This window comes from Periplaneta americana, chromosome 6 (genome assembly GCF_040183065.1).
Source record: "Periplaneta americana isolate PAMFEO1 chromosome 6, P.americana_PAMFEO1_priV1, whole genome shotgun sequence".
Classification (NCBI taxonomy): domain Eukaryota; kingdom Metazoa; phylum Arthropoda; class Insecta; order Blattodea; family Blattidae; genus Periplaneta; species Periplaneta americana.
In genome coordinates, this window is record NC_091122.1 from 155,794,130 (window position 1) to 155,809,115 (window position 14,986).

The 14,986-nt window shown below is 39.8% G+C and overlaps 1 long non-coding RNA gene across 1 annotated transcript in view; it reads right to left on the bottom strand.

The window, feature by feature from the left end:
* Positions 1-7,772, bottom strand: part of LOC138701960 (uncharacterized) — a 93,633-nt gene extending 85,861 nt beyond the window's left edge. The window contains exon 1 of the long non-coding RNA XR_011332734.1: positions 7,646-7,772. This is a non-coding gene — a long non-coding RNA (uncharacterized lncRNA). The remainder of the gene's footprint in view (positions 1-7,645) is intronic.
* Between the last annotated feature and the right edge of the window lie 7,214 nt (positions 7,773-14,986).

The following is a 14,986-nucleotide window of genomic DNA, read 5'->3' on the forward strand; positions in this document are numbered from 1 at the left end:
ACTGATGAATTTGGAAAAATAAGTCGATGCTGTACAAACCGAAGGCTGAGGTACGCATAAAGAGACCGATGCGAAAATACGATTAAGTGGCAGAGGTAACACTATAAAGAGACAGACAAGAGAAAATACGATTAAGTGACAGAACCAATGACATAAAGAGACAGATGGCAAAAAAATGCTGTTAAGTGATGGAATCAATAACATAGCGAGTGAGATGGCGCGAAAGTACTGTTAAATGACGGAAACAGTAACATAAAGAGTGAGATGGCGAAAATGCTGTTAAGTGACGGAAACAGTAACATAAAGAGAGAGATGGCGAAAATGCTGTTAAGTGACGGAAACAGTAACATAAAGAGTGAGATGGCGCGAAAGTACTGTTAAGTGACGGAAACAGTAACATAAAGAGAGAGATGGCGAAAATGCTGTTAAGTGACGGAAACAGTAACATAAAGAGTGAGATGGCGAAAATGCTGTTAAGTGACGGAAACAGTAACATAAAGAGTGAGATGGCGCGAAAGTACTGTTAAGTGACGGAAACAGTAACATAAAGAGAGAGATGGCGAAAATGCTGTTAAGTGACGGAAACAGTAACATAAAGAGTGATATGGCGCGAAAGTACTGTTAAGTGACGGAAATAGTAACATAAAGAGAGAGATGGCGAAAATGCTCTTAAGTGACGGAAACAGTAACATAAAGAGTGATATGGCGCGAAAGTACTATTAGGTGACGGAAACAGTAACATAAAGAGTGAGATGGTGCGAAAGTACTGTTAAGTGACGGAAACAGTAACATAGAGAGACGGAAGGCAAAAATACTATTAAGTGATGGAACCAATAACATAAAGAGACGGAAGGCAAAAATACTATTAAGTGATGGAACCAATAACATAAAGAGACGGAAGGCAAAAATACTATTAAGTGACGCAACCAATAACAAAAAGAGACGGAAGGCAAAAATACTATTAAGTGATGGAACCAATAACATAAAGAGACGGAAGGCAAAAATACTATTAAATGACGGAAACAGTAACATAAAGAGAGAGATGGCGAAAATGCTGTTAAGTGACGGAAACAGTAACATAAAGAGTGAGATGGCGCGAAAGTACTGTTAAGTGACGGAAACAGTAACATAAAGAGAGACATGGCGAAAATGCTGTTAAGTGATGGAACCAATAACATAAAGAGTGAGATGGCGCGAAAGTACTGTTAAGTGACGGAAACAGTAACATAAAGAGTGAGATGGCGAAAATACTGTTAAGTGATGGAACCAGTAACATAAAGAGTGAGATGGCGCGAAAGTACTGTTAAGTGACGGAAACAGTAACATAAAGAGTGAGATGGCGAAAAACTGTTAAGTGATGTAACCAATAACATAGAGACAGATGGCGAAATTACGATTAAAGGACGGCGGCCATAACATTAATAGAAAGACGGCGTCTGTACGATTAAGTGACGGCGTCAATAACGTTAAGAGAGAGACGGCGTCTGTACGATTAAGTGACGGCGTCAATAACGTTAAGAGAGAGACGGCGTCTGTACGATAAAGTGACGGCGTCAATAACGTTGAGAGAGAGACGGCGTCTGTACGATTAAGAGGCGGCAGCAAAAACGTTAATAGAGAGAAGGCGTCTGTACGATTAAGTGACGGCGTCATTAACGTTAAGAGAGAGATGGCGACTGTACGATTAAGTGGCGGCGTCAATAACGTTAAGAGAAAGATGGCGTCTGTACGATTAAGTGGCGGCAGCAATAACGTTAAGATAGAGACGGCGTCTGTAGGATTAAGTGGCGGCAGCAATAACATTAAGAGAGAGACGGCGGCAGTACGATTAATTGGCGGCGGCAATAACATTAAGAGAGAGACGGCGGCAGTACGATTAAGTGGCGGCGGCAATAACATTAAGATAAAGAAGACGGCAGTACAATTAATTGGCAGCGGCAATACCATTAAAAGATAGACGGCGGCAGTACGATTAAGTGGCGGCGGCAATAACATTAAGAGAGAGACGACGGCAGTACGATTAAGTGGCGGCGGCAATAACATTAAGAGAGAGACGGCGGCAGTACGATTAAGTGGCGGCGGCAATAACATTAAGAGAGAAACGGCGGCAGTACGATTAAGTGATGGCGGCAATAACATTAAGAGACAGACGGCGGCAGTACGATTAAGTGATGGCGGCATTAACATCAAGAGAGAGACGGCGCTAGTACGATTAAGTAGCGGCGGCAATAACATCAAGAGAGAGACGGCGGCAGTACGAGTAAGTGATGGCGGCATTAACATTAAGAGAGAGACGGCTGCTGTACGAGTAAGTGATGGCGGCAATAACATTAAGAGAGAGACGGCGCTAGTACGATTAAGTAGCGTCGGCAATAACATTAAGAGAGAAACGGCGGCAGTACGATTAAGTGATGGCGGCAATAACATTAAGAGACAGACGGCGGCAGTACGATTAAGTGATGGCGGCATTAACATCAAGAGAGAGACGGCGCTAGTACGATTAAGTAGCGGCGGCAATAACATCAAGAGAGAGACGGCGGCAGTACGAGTAAGTGATGGCGGCATTAACATTAAGAGAGAGACGGCTGCTGTACGAGTAAGTGATGGCGGCAATAACATCAAGAGAGAGACGGCGTCTGTACGATTGAGTGACGGCGTCAATAACAGTAAAAGAGAGACGGCGTCTGTACAAATAAGTGACGGTGGCAATAACATTAAGAGAGAGACGGCGTCTGTACAATTAAGTGGCGGCAGCAATATCGTTAAGAGAGAGACGGCGTCTGTACGATTAAGAGATGCGGCAATAACAAGAAGAACGAGACGTCGTCTGTACGATTAAATGACGTTGGCAATAACATTAAGATAGAGACGGCGTCTGTACGATTAAGTGACGGCGAGCATAACATTAAGCGCGAGACGGAGTCTGTACGTTTAGGAGAGAAATAGTGACTGTGAGAAAGTCACAGATAAAATTGTACTGCAAATTTATTTCATGTTCTCTTATTTACCTATTTTATCTTTGTTGATAGTATGTAAAATATTGTTGTGGAATAATAAGAGGAAATTTTTGTATTACATTGACTCTTGATATGTGTTCAAATTATTGTAGATATAAAAAGTATTTAAGGTATTCCTATGTTCGGCTATAGTTGAGAAGGATTTTATATGAACACTCAAATGAAAGTTTTTGACGCGGATGTGAGAGAATAATATTATTGATTAGATGTGGGTTATTTGCGATGTTACGATTACGCGCCCTGTATTGTTGTTGCAGTCGCCAAATTCTGCATTTAAACTTGGGCTATTACTGCGTTCCCAGGTACTGGAAAGGAAAAAAACTTAATACGACAATTTGTAGGTTTCTTTGCTGTTCACTGTAGTACAGTCCGCGTCACCGTTTTTGGAGTGTGAAATAAGTAATGGGAACCTTAAGTACGAGTGGTTTACCTTTGTAGCAGTCAGTCTGACAACTGTGTTTGACAAATGGCTGATGTGACGTGTATAGGAAATGGTACCATTCTCAGCTGAACTAGCAACATGCTCACAAACTGGGCACTATACTCTAGGACACACGCCAAAAACGCTGGCGCCAGCTGTAACAGCTTTCTAAGTTAACAGATGGCAGCACTGCATCAGTTTATAAAGTGGCTGCCATCTAGGACTGTGATATAATTTCTGAATGCGGAAGGTAAAACGCCCATTCGCATGCATGAAAGGCTCAACATGGTTTATGGAGATGCAACAGTGGATGTGAGCACTGTTAGACGATAGGTTCACACATGGTCGACCGAGCAGAGTGGACCGTGTTTCATAGCTTTACAGAAGCTGGAGAGGAAAGACGGTTGGCTGATAAAAACGAAGGGGTCGGCCGGCGACTGCAGTGATTCCACGCAACATCCAGCGAGTTGACGAGATGATGACCTCCAAGTAATCAATAGATGAATTGTGTCGCATGCTCTTCATCGGTAAAGAAACTGTGATGGACATTATTGATAAACTGGGCTACTCTAAAATTTTGTGCACCCTAGATAGCTACCAAAAATGTTGATCCACCTGAATAAAGAGGCAAGGAAAGTAGTAGCCTCCAATCTATTGTAGCGCTTCAGTGTGGAAGGGGAGGAGTTCTTGGCGAAAATTGTGAGATAAGACTTGGGTTCATTTTTATTATTGAAAGAGATGATTATGATGAATGATATGATATACATCTAAATTATTTGTCTACATGGGAGGGGAAGGGAAAGTGGACATCTCAACACACAAAAAACACAAACAAATAAATACGACCACACAGGTATATACAAACTCACATGTAATAGTTGCGATAAGTTCTACATGAACAGACAGGCAGATCATTCCAAACATGCTACAAAGAACACATTAAAGCAATAATCAGAGGACACAATACATCTACATACGCCGATCATATAACCAATGCAAACCATACATACAATAACATAAATGCGCACATGGAAATCCTACACATACAACCCAAGAACCAAAAACTCAACACACTAGAACAATACGAAATATACAAACACGCTGAAACACACCCCGATCAAATCCTCAACACACAGATCAATTTCAGTACACACACACACACACACACACACACACACACACACACACACACTATTTGACTCCACTCTTCAACACCTTTCAAGAATCAAACACACCCACATAACAGGCAGAGAAGTTCGAGATGACGCCGAGATCTAGTAGGCTCTGAGGATGGTGCGTGAAGCACTGAAACAGCTGTAAGCCGCACAAACTTACATAATTAACACGAGTAAGTCCGCTAGTTGATCAATTAATAGCTTTTAGAATATTTTGCAGAAGAATTTGAAAACACAGTCAGGTACTCAATCCGTTTTTAGACAGTTGCGTTCGAGTGGCTGAAATTTACCTGACACTAAATTCACTGTACAGTTACAGGCAGGCAGGTCCTTTTACAAGCCATAAATTTATGATACGGTACTTACAAATGGTTTTTAGAGAACCCGCAGGTTCATTGCCACCCTCACATAAGCCCGCCATCGATCCCTATCCTGAGCAAGATTAATCCAGTCAATATCATCATATCCCACCACCCTCAAGTCCATTTTAATATTATTCTCCCATCTACGTCTCAGCCTCCCCAAAGATTTTTTCCCCCTCAGGTCTCCCAACTAACACTCTATACACATTTCTAAATTCACCCATACGTGCTCCATGCCCTGCCCATCTCAACGATTTAATGTTCCTAATTATGTCAAGTGAAGAATACAATGCGTGCAGTTCTGCATTGCGTAACTTGATCCCTCTTAACCCCAAATATTTTCCTAAGCACCTTCTTCTCGAACACCCTTAACTACTGTTCCTCTCTCTCAATACCTCTGTTTAACTCCAAGTTCTGTCTTAATATTTGTAAACGAAAGTTTGTAAGAAAACCTTTTGTAGAAATTACCTTTTTTTTACTTTATTGTTAGGCCTACTGCAAAGAGAAAACATTGATTTCTTGTATATCATATTAATCAGAATTAATCTATGAGAAAAAAAGTTTCAGAATAGCCCCATTTACAAGCATTCTGTGTTTAAAAGCAGGGTTTCAGATAGTCCCTAAACACAGTGCTTTTCTGAAAGGTGCCTTTTATTTTTTTTTTAAATACTATGAAGGTTAAAGAACGAAATATTCTGATGAATAGTATATTCAGGCTAACCTACTTCAAATTACTGAAAACAAAACACTCAGAACAAAGCTACTTTTACAATAACAAAAAAATAGATAGAAATTCTTTGGAATAGCCCCACTTTACTGTAATATCTTCGACGTGATATCCAAATTTAAGATCTTCATTTTACCTGTAAAATGTTTGATGTTTTGTAGTGTATATTATATTTGTGTGTCACACTCGAAAGACCTCTTGGAACACATTCATTTTGTGACTTTCAACATGTACCGGTATTACTTGATTATTAATGTAACCATAGACAACTTGCTCCATCCAAATGTAACTGTTCTCCAATTAAGTTAACTGGAAATATTTTTATTTCTATCTTGTAATAAGCTAATAGGCCTTCTTTTTCTTCTTTATAATGACGTAGCAGTCTATTCTCTTCACCCCTTCAATAGGTCTTCTTTACCAGCTTTGACAAATCCTGGTCGGGGCAAGTTACCTGGTTGAGGTTTTTTCCGGGGTTTTCCCTCAACCCAATATGAGCAAATGCTGGGTAATTATCGGTGCTGGACCTCGGACTCATTTCACTGGCATTATCACCTTCCCTTCATTCAGACGCTAAATAACCTGGGATGTTGATACAGTGTCGTAAAATAACCTACGGTACTAAAAAACAGCTTCATGTTTGGTTTATAATTTAAAGTTGAATTCAGTGTTTGATTTTGTCATTCGTTTCTGTACTTAGCTGCATGATCCAAAAGTGGGCTGGCCTTCTATGCCCAAGTTTGCGGGTTCGATCCCGTACCAGGTCGTTGGCATTTAAGTGTGCTTAAATGCGACAGGCTCATGTCAGTACATTTACTGGCATGTAAAAGAACTCCTGTGGGACAAAATTCCGGAACATCCGGCGACGCTGAAATAACCTCTGCAGTTGCGAGCGTCGTTAAATAAAACATAACATTTTCCAAAAGTGGTGCAATTTTTATTTTCTTAAGGCTGAATTTTTTATAACTTGGTTTATTGTTCTGTTTGCCGCAATAGTTATTTCCCTGATACTGATGTGAATGGTTCGAGTCTTACTAATGTAATTGTAGATTTATGATTCTTATTAATTTTACTTTAGAATCTTATAGAAGAATTTCACACGCAGTTAATCTACAAGTTTCAGAAGCTGGGAATAAACGTAATTCTCTCTGCTCCTTACAACTGAATCATGGCCCTGTTCACGTATCATGGTTTGAAACAATATAATTGTTCGTACGTGGATGGTTAATTAAATTCATTCCTAAATATATTTATGAATCGTTAGAACTCTATATTTCCTGTGAGAAGAGTCAAAATTAGTAGCTTCAAAATTATAGGCCATATCTCGTAGGGTACATTGCGTGGTGAACTCCTCTCCCTATTTCCTGAGAAATTAACTATTTTCCATACCGCAAATTAGGGTAAAGTCGGCTGCTGAGGTAAACTTGAAAATAAAAAAGGGGAAGATTTAAACCTTAATATGACAGACATTGATTTATGATTTTTATTATTTTTCATTTCTTAAGAACCGGTATTTCCTTTATTATTTTGAGTCACAAATAGTGCTGATATTATGACTTAAATATTTATGGCAAGTTTACCGCATTTTACATTACATTTCCATTTTTCACACATAAGCTTAATTTCAACTTATCCTACCTATATAATACGTAATTTACATGCACTTACTGTTATTATGACGTCGGTGAGAACAAATAAATGAACACACAATTTTGTTGAAAAAATTGTGACTTCAATTAACTCAGAAAGTGTAGGCCTAATTTTATTTTCAGAGCAGAAGTGGTGTAAGTCAAAATGGGTAATGAGGGTTAAATGCAGCGCAAAGGTAGCAGTTAATATTGAATTTATTTAAACTATTAGTAGTGAGTGAATAGCACGAAGGATATATTAATTACTATTTTGCGCTGTATTTTACAAAATATTTACTTTAACCAGCAAATACTCACACGTTTAGATGAAGAACGAATATGTTGAAGAACTCCTGTTGCTGGCAGAATCTAATCCAGATAAGTTGTGGAGAAGCATTGGGGGTTGGCGGTTTTCAACCTGCAGTCAAGATCTTCATCACAATCTCGTCATCATGAAAACCTGAAATTTTAAGTCTGATTAATAAAATGCGAGTATGTTACTAGTCAGTACTATGCAATGGAGGGGGAAAGGAACTGGCCACCTTACACGATTATCTTCAGGCTTAGTTGCCTCATGAGTGATGGATTATTGCTGTCAATGTGAGGTTCCAATCAGTCTTCGAGCTGTTGAAAAAATAAAGAATCAGTTCAGTATCCTGGAGTTATATATTACACCCTACACAAAAATAAAAAGCAGAATTTAAATCCTATTTTTTAATGCCATCATAACATTCCCAATTTCTGCTGATAAATGCCGTTTCGTTCTGCACAATAGCTAACGTACGTGATATGCAGTCTGTCTAATGCAATAATAGACAACTTGCTCACTGCGTGTACATCTTCGAGTTTGGGGTACACCTTACATTCGCATGTGCTTTATCAGGAAATACAGGGACATCATTTTATTTTTACTAACATTTTTAATATTAACCTGGCTATACCTTTAGAGAACCGGAAAAACCGTTCGCTACCCCCTTCCACAACTGGAGTTCGATGATACTGGCGTAAAACACAAATAAATCTCTTTACAAGGTATAGGAGGGAAGAAAAGTACTTAATCAATTTACGTAAACTAGGAAATATCGCGATTTTGAATTCGATAATTTTCATTGGGTTTTTATTTAATCAAAATGCAGTACTGTATTAAGAATAAGTGTTTTTACTCACGAACTGAGCTATCCATGCGAACGTATTCATTATGCACTGTATATTATACTGTCCACAGCACATTAGCGTACACTATAGAGAATGAAGTTCAATTGAAAAATAATCATAATATGGATATTTAAACACATTTTTGAAAATGGTGGCCGTTCATTTCGATAGCCTACAGGCTTCAGTTCTTTTGTGCATATTATCGCATATAGACTATTGCATCTAATTCCAATTACCAGTTTCGTCCTTCGTACTAGTAACTCATGTTGAAATAATTCTGTACCTACCCTATAAAAGAGTACCTTATGTACTGTAAATTCCATCTTCACTTCTGCCCGACCCGCACAGATAAAATTACTCAGGCATGTTATCTACTGCCCGTCCAAGTAGTTATGCCGCAGGATCGTAGAAAGGAGAGAAATCACGTGACAGTGAATTGCTTAACGAGGCCCTTCTATTTAAGTTATATTAAACAGTTGTATAATATTACGTAAACTTCCAATTCCTAACTGAAATTAATGTTTTCAGAAAAGAGCTAAGACAGGCCTGGTGTTACAGAGGGCCGTGCAGAAGCAGGTGGGGGAAATCGGGATGCGACGTAGGCAAACGGACAGTACCTGTGCGAAAATATGATTCAATATTAAAAGTTCTTTCGTCACTGGAAAACGCGAACATATTTCTGGAACGTACTATACTCAGTAACTCAGTGCTGTTTACTATAAGCGGCCTTGATTCTGTCTGGAGAACAGTTGAAACTCCATTAGTAGAAGGGGTGGGAGTGAAGTACATTCAAAAACTCAGGTACAATAAAAATTGAAGTAAAAATAAAATGATGTCCCTGTATATGCGTGGCTCAGTCGGTTAAGGCGCTTGCTTGCCAGTCTGAAGTTGCGCTCGGCGCGAGTTCGATACCCGCTTGGGCTGATTACTTCGTTGGGTTTTTTCCGAGGTTTTACCGTAAGGTGAATGCGAGGTAATCTATGGCGAATCCTCGGCCTCATCTGACCAAATACCATTTCGCTATCACCAATCTCATCGACGCTAAATAACCTCGTAGTTGATACAGCGTCGTTAAATAACCAACTTAAAAAAAATTCACTATTGAACCACAACCACTAATCCGCGTAAAAAAAATTCAACAGAATTGTCTTCAGCATACGAAAATCACGTGACTTACGTTTCCAATATTGATACCACGTTGGTAACCTGCGTAGTAGACCACGAGCACTCTATCTGTAGAGGTCGCGACATGTCTCAGGTTCTCTGCACTTGTAATCTGTAACATTTTCTAGCGAAAATCAATAATAATATTGGTAAACATTTGGGTATTATTCAATAGAAAATATTCATTCATTCATTCATGTGTTCTGCCCAAAGGCAGGTCATTCACTGCAAACACAGCATTCTCTAATCTTTCGTATTTTCTGCCTTTCTATTTGTCCCCTCATATGATCCATACATCTTAATGTCGTCTATCATTTGATATCTTCTTCTACCCCGAACTCTTCTCCCGTTGACCATTCCCTCCAGTGCATCCTTCAGTAGGCAGTTTCTTCTCAGCCAACGACCCAGCCAATTCCTTTTTCGCTTCCTGATCAGTTTCAGCATCATTCTTTCTTCACCCACTCTTTCCAACACACCTTCGTTTCTTATTCTCTCTGTCCATTTCACACGTTCCATTCATTTCCATATGCACATTTCACATGTTTCTATTAGCAGCAATTATTAATATTAGTAATTTGTAAATTTATTTTAATAATATTAGTAAAATTATGAGGTAGACTCCATTCCACGGCTAATCTGTATTTCCCCAGAATCACCGTAAAAACCTAAATACCCATATCTCACACTGATATTTAAACACATATATAATGAGAAAAGATTATGCTTTTAATATTCGTATTCTAATAACATATGCGATATTTATCTTGCCCATTCAAATTTATAACACAGTCGTCCATAAAAACTGGCAATGTCGTTTTATTCAAAGAGATGTTACATTTGCATTTAGCAGAGTAAATAAACAAATTTGTTTTCACGTTCTAAAAAATCCTAAAAATTGAGTAAATAGAAACTGAAGATATACAATGATAACCTCCACACTATAGACTAGGGATGTCAAAGCGCCTCAACTGCGTGTTGGCGTTGTTTTACGATGACGTATCAACATTTCAGGTTATTTAGAGTCTCAATGAAATGGTGTTACGCAAGAACGCGCAAAACATTTCCTTAAAAGCGATGATTCTACTTTATCATGGTAAAAAGTGAATTTGTATTGCTTGTAATATGAGCACGTAATACAGGTACTTCGACATCTCTATTATAGACGAATGTAGGGATATGTAAGAAAAGAAATAGCGAACATTACCGAAATACATAGAAGATTTATGTATGGATAGCAGTTTCTTCAGAAAGTCGTCGGGAATGTGTGAATGCAAATGAATATTATTTTAATAATTCTATAACACAGATCAGAACTAATTATGAAATGAAAATATAGCCTAATAGTGTGCATACTTACTTACTTACTGGCTTTTAAGGAACCCGGAGGTTCATTGCCGCCCTCACATAAGTCCGTCATCGGTCCCTATCCTGAGCAAGCTTAATCCAGTCTCTACCATCATAACCTACCTCCCTCAAATCCAATTTAATATTATCCTCCCATCTACGCCTCGGCCTCCCCAAAGGTCTTTTGCCCTCCGGCCTCCCAACAAACACTCTATATGAATTTCTGGATTCGCCCATACGGGCTACATGTCCTGCCAATCTCAAACGTCTGGATTTTATGGTCCTAATTATGTCAGGTAAAGTATACAATGCGTGCAGTTCTGTGTTGTGTAACTTTCTCCATTCTCCTGTAACTTCATCCCTCTTAGCCCCAAATATTTTCCTAAGAACTCATTCTCAAAAACCCTTAATCTCTATTCCTCTCTCAAAGTGAGAGTCCAAGTTTCACAACCATACACAACAACCGGTAATATAACTGTTTTATAAATTCTAACTTTCAGATTTTTTGACAGAAGACTAGATGACAAAAGCTTCGCAACCGAAAAATAACAGGCATTTCCCATATTTATTCTGCGTTTAATTTCCTCCCGAGTGTCATTTATGTTTGTTACTGTTGCTCCAAGAAATTTGAATTTTTCCACCTCTCCGAGACACGAGACATAATCATATAATTAGACTTTTCGGGATTTAGCCTACTTCCAACCCAATCGCTTTACTTGCTTCAACTAGAATTTCCGCGTGTCCCCTAATCATTTGTGGATTTTCTCCTAACATTTTCACGTCATCCGCATAGACAAGAAGCTGATGTAACCCGTTCAATTCCAAACCCTCTGTGTTATCCTGAACTTTCATAATGGCATATTGTAGAGCGAAGTTAAAAAGTAAAGGTGACAGTGCATCTCCCTGCTTTAGCCCGCAGTGAATTGGAAAAGCATCAGATAGAAACTGGCCTACACGGATTCTGCTGAAAGTTTCACTAAGACACATTGTGTGCATAATAATATTAATCAAAAGTAGCCCATACAGGCACAAATATATGGGAGAATATGAGTACGTAATAACGCAATCTCTGCCGGCAATGCAAACCACATACAACCCGATTGTTCGCAGCAGGGAGCCAAGCTGAAAGTCTTGTGTTGCGAAACAATGCCTGCTCATTCTTTGTCAACCGTCACTGGGATACACACGTTACCCTTTACGAGTACTACTGATGAATTTGGAAAAATAAGTCGATGCTGTACAAACCGAAGGCTGAGGTACGCATAAAGAGACCGATGCGAAAATACGATTAAGTGGCAGAGGTAACACTATAAAGAGACAGACAAGAGAAAATACGATTAAGTGACAGAACCAATGACATAAAGAGACAGATGGCAAAAAAATGCTGTTAAGTGATGGAATCAATAACATAGCGAGTGAGATGGCGCGAAAGTACTGTTAAATGACGGAAACAGTAACATAAAGAGTGAGATGGCGAAAATGCTGTTAAGTGACGGAAACAGTAACATAAAGAGAGAGATGGCGAAAATGCTGTTAAGTGACGGAAACAGTAACATAAAGAGTGAGATGGCGCGAAAGTACTGTTAAGTGACGGAAACAGTAACATAAAGAGAGAGATGGCGAAAATGCTGTTAAGTGACGGAAACAGTAACATAAAGAGTGAGATGGCGAAAATGCTGTTAAGTGACGGAAACAGTAACATAAAGAGTGAGATGGCGCGAAAGTACTGTTAAGTGACGGAAACAGTAACATAAAGAGAGAGATGGCGAAAATGCTGTTAAGTGACGGAAACAGTAACATAAAGAGTGATATGGCGCGAAAGTACTGTTAAGTGACGGAAATAGTAACATAAAGAGAGAGATGGCGAAAATGCTCTTAAGTGACGGAAACAGTAACATAAAGAGTGATATGGCGCGAAAGTACTATTAGGTGACGGAAACAGTAACATAAAGAGTGAGATGGTGCGAAAGTACTGTTAAGTGACGGAAACAGTAACATAGAGAGACGGAAGGCAAAAATACTATTAAGTGATGGAACCAATAACATAAAGAGACGGAAGGCAAAAATACTATTAAGTGATGGAACCAATAACATAAAGAGACGGAAGGCAAAAATACTATTAAGTGACGCAACCAATAACAAAAAGAGACGGAAGGCAAAAATACTATTAAGTGATGGAACCAATAACATAAAGAGACGGAAGGCAAAAATACTATTAAATGACGGAAACAGTAACATAAAGAGAGAGATGGCGAAAATGCTGTTAAGTGACGGAAACAGTAACATAAAGAGTGAGATGGCGCGAAAGTACTGTTAAGTGACGGAAACAGTAACATAAAGAGAGACATGGCGAAAATGCTGTTAAGTGATGGAACCAATAACATAAAGAGTGAGATGGCGCGAAAGTACTGTTAAGTGACGGAAACAGTAACATAAAGAGTGAGATGGCGAAAATACTGTTAAGTGATGGAACCAGTAACATAAAGAGTGAGATGGCGCGAAAGTACTGTTAAGTGACGGAAACAGTAACATAAAGAGTGAGATGGCGAAAAACTGTTAAGTGATGTAACCAATAACATAGAGACAGATGGCGAAATTACGATTAAAGGACGGCGGCCATAACATTAATAGAAAGACGGCGTCTGTACGATTAAGTGACGGCGTCAATAACGTTAAGAGAGAGACGGCGTCTGTACGATTAAGTGACGGCGTCAATAACGTTAAGAGAGAGACGGCGTCTGTACGATAAAGTGACGGCGTCAATAACGTTGAGAGAGAGACGGCGTCTGTACGATTAAGAGGCGGCAGCAAAAACGTTAATAGAGAGAAGGCGTCTGTACGATTAAGTGACGGCGTCATTAACGTTAAGAGAGAGATGGCGACTGTACGATTAAGTGGCGGCGTCAATAACGTTAAGAGAAAGATGGCGTCTGTACGATTAAGTGGCGGCAGCAATAACGTTAAGATAGAGACGGCGTCTGTAGGATTAAGTGGCGGCAGCAATAACATTAAGAGAGAGACGGCGGCAGTACGATTAATTGGCGGCGGCAATAACATTAAGAGAGAGACGGCGGCAGTACGATTAAGTGGCGGCGGCAATAACATTAAGATAAAGAAGACGGCAGTACAATTAATTGGCAGCGGCAATACCATTAAAAGATAGACGGCGGCAGTACGATTAAGTGGCGGCGGCAATAACATTAAGAGAGAGACGACGGCAGTACGATTAAGTGGCGGCGGCAATAACATTAAGAGAGAGACGGCGGCAGTACGATTAAGTGGCGGCGGCAATAACATTAAGAGAGAGACGGCGGCAGTACGATTAAGTGGCGGCGGCAATAACATTAAGAGCGAAACGGCGGCAGTACGATTAAGTGGCGGCGGCAATAACATTAAGAGAGACGGCTGCAGTACGATTAAGTGGCGGCGGCAATAACATTAAGAGAGACGGTGGCTGTACGATTAAGTGGCGGTGGCAATAACATTAAGAGGTTGACGGCTGCTGTACGATTAAGTGATGGCGGCAATAACATTAAGAGAGAGACGGCGCTAGTACGATTAAGTAGCGTCGGCAATAACATTAAGAGAGAAACGGCGGCAGTACGATTAAGTGATGGCGGCAATAACATTAAGAGACAGACGGCGGCAGTACGATTAAGTGATGGCGGCATTAACATCAAGAGAGAGACGGCGCTAGTACGATTAAGTAGCGGCGGCAATAACATCAAGAGAGAGACGGCGGCAGTACGAGTAAGTGATGGCGGCATTAACATTAAGAGAGAGACGGCTGCTGTACGAGTAAGTGATGGCGGCAATAACATCAAGAGAGAGACGGCGTCTGTACGATTGAGTGACGGCGTCAATAACAGTAAAAGAGAGACGGCGTCTGTACAAATAAGTGACGGTGGCAATAACATTAAGAGAGAGACGGCGTCTGTACAATTAAGTGGCGGCAGCAATATCGTTAAGAGAGAGACGGCGTCTGTACGATTAAGA